The sequence below is a fragment of the Macrobrachium rosenbergii genome, chromosome 23 (genome assembly GCF_040412425.1).
Source record: "Macrobrachium rosenbergii isolate ZJJX-2024 chromosome 23, ASM4041242v1, whole genome shotgun sequence".
In the NCBI taxonomy this organism is placed as follows: Eukaryota; Metazoa; Arthropoda; class Malacostraca; order Decapoda; family Palaemonidae; genus Macrobrachium; species Macrobrachium rosenbergii.
Genome location: NC_089763.1, coordinates 32,842,678 through 32,850,277, shown reverse-complemented (window position 1 = coordinate 32,850,277; position 7,600 = coordinate 32,842,678). Strand labels below are relative to the sequence as shown.

Here is a 7,600-nt window from a genome sequence, read left to right as displayed (position 1 = left end):
CAGAACGGTACTGAAGGCAATGATACATACATACAAGCACACACAGGTCATTTGCATCAAGCAACGCTGGAGGCGAAATTACGCTGCTTACCATGACAAAAGTTTTGAAAATAAAGAATCCTATTTACCTGCAGTAGTTAAAGAACTCAGAAGAGATACTTATATATTTTAGGCCCTTTCGATAAAGAAAACCTGAAACTGGAATGAATGATTCTGACCAGAGACCGTAGCTTGTGCTTGAGACAGTATTCAGATGTCATTTTTCATCATAGGCGAAAAGATATTAATCAATTTTGGCAAAACAACAAACGTACGAGAAAACGACGAGGATTTTACTATAATTCTAAGACAGTAACCTCTTGTATCGCGGGGGGGGGGGTGGAATAGCAAGGAAACATTTTTCGTTAATAAACTAAATAGAAAACAAGTAAAAAATGTGTAGAAGTTTCTTCGGTGCAATCGAATTTTCTGCACAGCCGCTACAGCGTATAATCAAGGCCACCGAAAATAGATCTATCTTTCGGTGGTCTCGGTATAATGCTGTAAGAGCCCCGGTAGATGAAACTTTAACTATGCCCTGGTAGTGGCCATCCTATGTCGTTGCCAGAAGCAAGATTATTGATAACTTTAACCTTAAAATAAACAGTACTGGGGCTAGAGGGCTGCTATTTGGTATGTTTGATGATTGGACGGTGGATGATCAACATCCCAATTTGCAGCCCTCTAGCCTCAGTATTTTTAAGATCCGATGGCGGACAGAAAAAGTGAGGGCAGAGAAAACTAAAATCGCATAAGAAAAGCAACGTGAAATTTAACACTGAAATGAACGATTTTGCCAGGTCAATTGAAAGACAGACATGCACTGCTTTTAGCCATACACTTATTCAGCCACTATGTAAGACCATGCTATGGTAAATTGGTTTCGGTTACGCTAGGTTAAGTTAAGTTTGGTTGGGGGATAAAATGCCCGTTACAAGGATCCGAGGACCGCACGTGAATTATTTACAATATGCCGAAATTGGTTGGAAAGAGAAGTATCATCTTTTTAAGAGCCGACGTAGAGTTGAACCTTTACACGCTGCAGAAAGAAGAAAATAACGCTTCTGGTTCAAATGCTCAAGTCGCGCGTCGGTTAACTTATCGTACAAGCACAAAAATGCTTCCTTTCACTTATAGTACAGGCACAAAAATGCTTTCGTTCACTTATCGTACAAGAACAAAAATGCTTTCGTTCACTTGTCGTACAAGCACAAAAATGCTTTCGTTAATTTGTCGTACAAAAATAAAAATGCTTTTGTTCACTTGTGGTCCAAGCACAAAAATGCTTTCGTTCACTAGTAAAAGCACAAAAATGCTTTCGTTCACTTGTCGTAAAACAAGCACAAAAATACTTTCGTTCATTTATAGTACAAGCACAAAAATGCTTTCGTTCACTTGTTATAGTACAAGTACAAGCACAAAAATGCTTTCGTTCACTTATCGTACAAACACAAAAATTTTTTCGTTCACTTATAGTACAAGCACACAAAATGCTTTCGTTCACTTATAGTACAAGCACACAAACGTTTCCGTTCACTTGTCGTACAAGCACAAAAATGTTTTCGTTCACTTACAGCACAAGAACAAAAATGCTTCCGTTCACTTATAATACAAGCACAGAAATGCTTCCGTTCACTTGTCGTACAAGCACAAAAATGCTTTCGCTCACTTATGGTTCAAGCACAAAAATGACCGACGACTGAATACTTCAGATGAAGTTTGGTGTTAAGACACTAATTCACTTAACGCTGATAAACAAGAAGTGAGGATTGCGAGATTACAACCGTTCAAGACAAATTACTGGTCGCCATATTCCCGCAAACATCCAATCAATAATCCGCTACTTCCCAATGTTTAAGTGATGTTCATATGGGCCACTTAAACGGTGAAAAGACACGAGTTTTAAATTAATGAAGTGCTTTAAAAGAGGAAGATATTACATTCTATTATCCGATAATTTAAAGAATAAAATAGAGAATTTAAATAACAAAACAGACACCATTCTGTTTTACATACTATTTAAAGCAGAGGTCAAAGTATCAGAAACAGTCACCCACCACAATACAGCAATATTATCCTGTGCCGTCCCAAACTCTACTTATTAGTTTTCTGTAAAGGAAAACTATTGTGCCGGCTTGGTCTGTCCGTCCGCACTTTTTTCTGCCCACACTTTTTCTGCCCGCCCTCAGATCTTAAAACCTACTGAGGCTAGAAGGCTGCAAATTGGTATGTTGATCATCCACCATCCAATCATCAAACATACCAAATTGCAGAACTCTACCCTCAGTAGTTTTTATTTCATTTAAGGTTCAAGTTAGCCATAATCGTGCTTCTGGCAACGATGTAGGATAAGCCACCACCAGGCCGTGGTCAAAGTTTCATGGACCGCGGCTCATACAGCATTATACCGAGACCACCGAAAGATAGATCTATTTTCGGTGGCCTTGATTATACGCCGTAGCGGCTGTACAGAAAACTCGATTGCGCCGAAGAAACTTCGGCGCATTTTTCGTTAAAATTTTTTCTTGAGCAACGAACATTTTGCTACCAACAAATTAGTGACATCCAACATTTCGAAAGACAAACCCACGGCTCTCGTTGTCTCTTCTTTGTGCAAACTTTGCAATGAGCCAAGAGCAATTTGCATAGAGACCTAAATGGTATTTAGACTAATCTGCATAAAGCCATATGAATCCTTTCAATTTCTTGAATTGAATTGAATGTAGAATTCAGGCCAAAGGCCAAGCACTGGCACCTATGAGGTTATTCAGCGCTGATACGGAAATTGACGGCGAAAGGTTTGAAAGGTGTAACAAGAGGAAAACCTCGCAGTTGCACTATGAATCAATAGTTAGGAGAGGTTGGAAAGTAAGATGGAAGAAAGAGAAAATGAAAGGACGTACAGTAAAAGGAACGAAAGGGATTGCAGCTAGGGGGCGAAGGCACGCTGCAAAGAACCTTAAGTAATGCCTACAGAGTACCGCATGAGGTGCACTGGCGGCACTACTCCCCACGGGGGACTTTCCTTTGCAATACCCATTTTAAATGTCTAAGCACAGTGGCTGTCATGCAAACACTTACTGGTATGGAGAGCTCGTCTCAAACATAGCCATCGTAATACTTGCAAAAGGACCTTTTATTTCTAAACAAAACAATAACGCCAAATCGCCTAATTTGACATTACTCTTTACAGGAGCTCATGTCGTTTTGCTAGACTAATCCCGCCAAATAATTTGAATTTTTTTTTTAAATATATCTGAATAATCTCGCATTCAGACTTGTTATTACGCTTGAATATAATAAGGAATTTTCAGGATCATTCTAATCAATACTTCTAGACTTATAAGACATTAGTGTATCGCGAGTGTGGGCAATTAATTACAACAGAGTAGGCTACCAATTCTCTAGAAGGTGATATTCAAAGTAGTACTTTTTTTTAAGGCGGTATTTAAAGTAGCACACGTTTGAAGGTGACATTCAAAGCAGTACTTTTTTCAAGGCGATATTTAAAGTATTACATGTTTGATGGTGATATTCAAAGTACTTTTTTTGAAAGTGATATTTAAAGTAGTACATTTTTTATGTGATATTTAAAGTAGTACATATTTGAAGATGATATTCAAACCAGTACATTTTTGAAGGTGATATTAAAAGTAGTACATTTTTATGTGAGATATTAAAGTAGTACATTTTAAGATGATATTGAAACCAGTACATATTGCAGGAGATATTGAAGGTGTACATTTAAAAAAAGTACATTTTTTTAAGGTGATATTAAATATTTAAAGTAGTGCAATTTTGAAGGTGATATTCCAAGTAGTATATATCTGAAAGTGATATTTAAAGCAGTACATTTTGTATGGTGATATTTAAAGTAGTACATTTAAGGTGATATTAAAAGTAGTACATTTTAGGTGATAATTAAAGCAGTACATCTTTTAAGATGATATTTAAAGTAGTAAATTTTTAAAGTTGATATTCAAAGTAGTATATTTTTGAAGGTGATATTTAAAGTAGTATATTTTTGAAGGCAATATTTAAAGTAGTACATTTTTGTTGATATTTAAAGTAGTGTATTTTTGAAGGTGATATTTAAAGTAGTGTATTTTTGAAGGTGATCTTTAAAGTAGTGTATTTTTGAAAGTGACATTTAAACGTAGTTCATTTTTGAAGGTGATATTTAAACTAGTTCATTTTCGAAGGTGATATTTAAAGTAGTTCATTTTTGAAGGTGATATTTAAAGTGTTTATTTTTGAAGGTGATATAGGTGATATTTAAAGTAGTGTATTTTTGAAGGTGACATTTTAAGTAGTCCATTTTTGAAGGTGATATTTAAAGTAGTGTAAATTTGAAGGGGATATTTAAAGTAGTACATTTTTGATAGTGATATTTAAAGTGATACATTTTTGAAGGTGATATTTAAAGTAGGAAATTTTTAAGGTGATATTCAAAGTAATACATTTTTAAAGATGATGCTTAGGGTAGGACATCTTTAAGGTGATATTTAAAGTAATACATTTTTGAAGACAATATTTAAGTAGGACATTTTTGAAGGTGATATTCAGAGAAGTACACTACATTTTTGAAGGTGATATTCAAGGTGGTAAAATTTTCAATGTGATATTTAAAGTTCTACAATTCTGAAGGTGATATTTAAATTAGTACATTTTTAAGGTGTTATTCAAAGTAGTACATTTTTGAGGGTGATATTTAAAGTAGTACACTTTAGGCTGTAGACTAACCATTAAAATGCACAGGATATTACAATATTTACAGACCCCTTGTACACTTCGGTTCAAATATTATTCAATAAAAAGAATATCATGATATTTATATAGTATGTAAATATAAAAATAAATGTTATATACGTATGTGCATCTGTATGTATGTATACATACACACACACACACACATATATATATATATATATATATATATATATATATATAGAGAGAGAGAGAGAGAGAGAGAGAGAGAGAGAGAGAGAGAGAGAGAGATCCTTTCCGGAGAGGTAAAGTTGCTTTACGGTCGACGACGCAGTGGAAGCGAGTGAACAGAAAACGAGAACCTTCCCTGGCGGCGCTACGCAACTCGGCTCCTCCCTCTCACTCTCTCCCTCCAAGGTTCTCTCACCTTCCCCTCCCCCTCCGCCTCCGGAGTACCACTCTCTTCCTCGGGCCACCCTCCTCCTCCACCCACCCCTCCTGCTGCTGCTGCTGCTACGGCCCCCTTTAAACTTCACCCCATCCAACGGACGAATAATTCGACCCACACCCCACAGCCTCCTTTAAACCCCATTATTACCGCTTTTGGCACCATAACTAGAAATGTTGAAATAACAGCAGCAGTCTGCGGAAGAAAAGACCCGGGGAGAAACACTCGGCGACACCATAATAACAACATCCCCAGCGGGATTCGAACCCGCGGCCTCTGGATTAGAAGTCCAGCGCGCTATCCACTGCGCCATGGGGACAGATGAAGGAGACAGAAACCGCCGACAATAAGTCTTGCTCGAAACTTCGGGGCCTGCTATTTTCGCGGTTCCCTCTGCGTACTGTTTCTACGTCGCAGGTGACTGATGGATTTTAGATGTGCATTACAAGGTTTGTGGAGGTGTGGCATTCGCAAATGAAAGTCATTCTCGTTGCTTCGTGACGTTCTCTTCTCTTAACATAGTACGTGCATCTTGGAAATGGGCTCACAATTTGACAGCTTGGACCATTTTCAGGGAGAAATAACATACAAGAGAGAGAGAGAGAGAGAGAGAGAGAGAGAGAGAGAGTTGCTGAGTGATTACCTCCTACCTGCCTACTTGGTTGATATCTCTCTCTCTCTCTCTCTCTCTCTCTCTCTCTCTCTCTCTCTCTCACACACACACACACACACACACACACACACACACACACACACATATATATATATATATATATATATATATATATATATATATATATATATATATATATATAATACTTGTCATTCAGATGTTCTGAAAAAATATATTCTCTCTCAGATGTTCTCTCTCTCTCTCTCTCTCTCTCTCTCTCTCTCTCTCTCTCTCTCTCTCTCTCACACACACACACACACACACGCACACACACACAGTTAAGACAAAATTAATGCTGATAATATAACTACCTACAAAACCACTCTTGACTCTTAAAAGAAAACCCCCCAATACGAACTGTTCCCTTGAAGGGTCAGGGTCCAGAGGTCCTCGTCAGGCCATTCTTCATCCCTCTCACATCTTATTCTTACCCCATCACTCACCTAACACGAAGGATATCAAGTCTTTTTACAACACCCCCACGAAAAAATGCAGATTATTTGCAACTCAAAAACCCGGCTGTCAATAAGAAAAGCGTTTAAAGTTTCGATATAAAATTCCATCAGCGCCGGTCGTAATTCGAATCGTCGATCTGTGAGTCAAAAGTTACTTGTGAGAGAGAGAGAGAGAGAGAGAGAGAGAGAGAGAGAGAGAGAGAGAGAGAGAGAGAGGTACTGTCCTATACTAGAAGCGTTGAATCTCCGAGAACACGCTGCACTATTCACCTCTTACCTTGTGCTCGCATAGTAGCCTTCTTTTATATTACTGCCCTTTCCAAATTCCAATACATATTGAACAGCCATTTCCATATCTCCCCCAGCCCCCATAACATTTACAAATCACATACCCTTTTCCTCCACCTATCGTCTTCCATTCTTTCAACACGACCAAACCATGCAAAAACACTCAGGTCAATCATTTCAAACAGACTAACCTTTGTACCACCTCTAATGTATCACAACTTGTCTCAACCTTCCAATCCTTTTCTTGTGAGATGTTCTAAGAAAGGAGCTTATCTCAACAGCTTAATTCTTTTCATTTCACTCGCATTTAACATCAACACTTCGCCTCAATGCCGGAAGGTTGGCTCACCAAGCCCCTCATACATTCCCAGCTTGGTCAGGAATTCCAGGCATCTGTCCAAACATTTGCTATCTCATGACTTCTCGAACCATTCCATCCGTCAAGATGTTAAAAGAGTCATGGGGTCAAATCACGTACTCTTGTCTCAGACTCACTTTTACACAAACCCAGTCACTCTCTCGATGGCTAGCATATCTAGTACATCATGCATCCTCACAACCCTCCACAATCTCTCTCTATTTATTCCACACAGAATGCTTTTTCTAGGCCAATGTAAAGCCTTCCCCCTGACTTTCAAATTTTCCATCTATTTCATAACAAACACCTCTTCAATCCTGTTCTTCTCCCATCAATCATCATACATTTGTCTTATTTTCTCAATCAAAACCATACTTCATATATATATATATATATATATATATATATATATATATATATATATATATATATATATATATATATATATATATATATATATACACACACACACATGTATATATGTATATATGGATTGGGCAAACAAGGGCTTTAATCAACTCCTCCCACACATATAAACACAGCTGGACTACGTGTCCGGCCATTCTACGGATACTTGACCATTCAGGACTGGTATAATCCTAGAAAGCTTGTAACTTTTCGTGAAAAATATC

General features: G+C 37.6%; 1 non-coding gene across 1 annotated transcript; it reads right to left on the bottom strand.

Annotated features, from left to right (window-relative positions):
• Positions 1-5,440: 5,440 nt before the first annotated feature.
• Positions 5,441-5,513, bottom strand: TRNAR-UCU (transfer RNA arginine (anticodon UCU)). The gene has a single exon. It is a non-coding gene; the product is annotated as a tRNA-Arg (tRNA).
• Between the last annotated feature and the right edge of the window lie 2,087 nt (positions 5,514-7,600).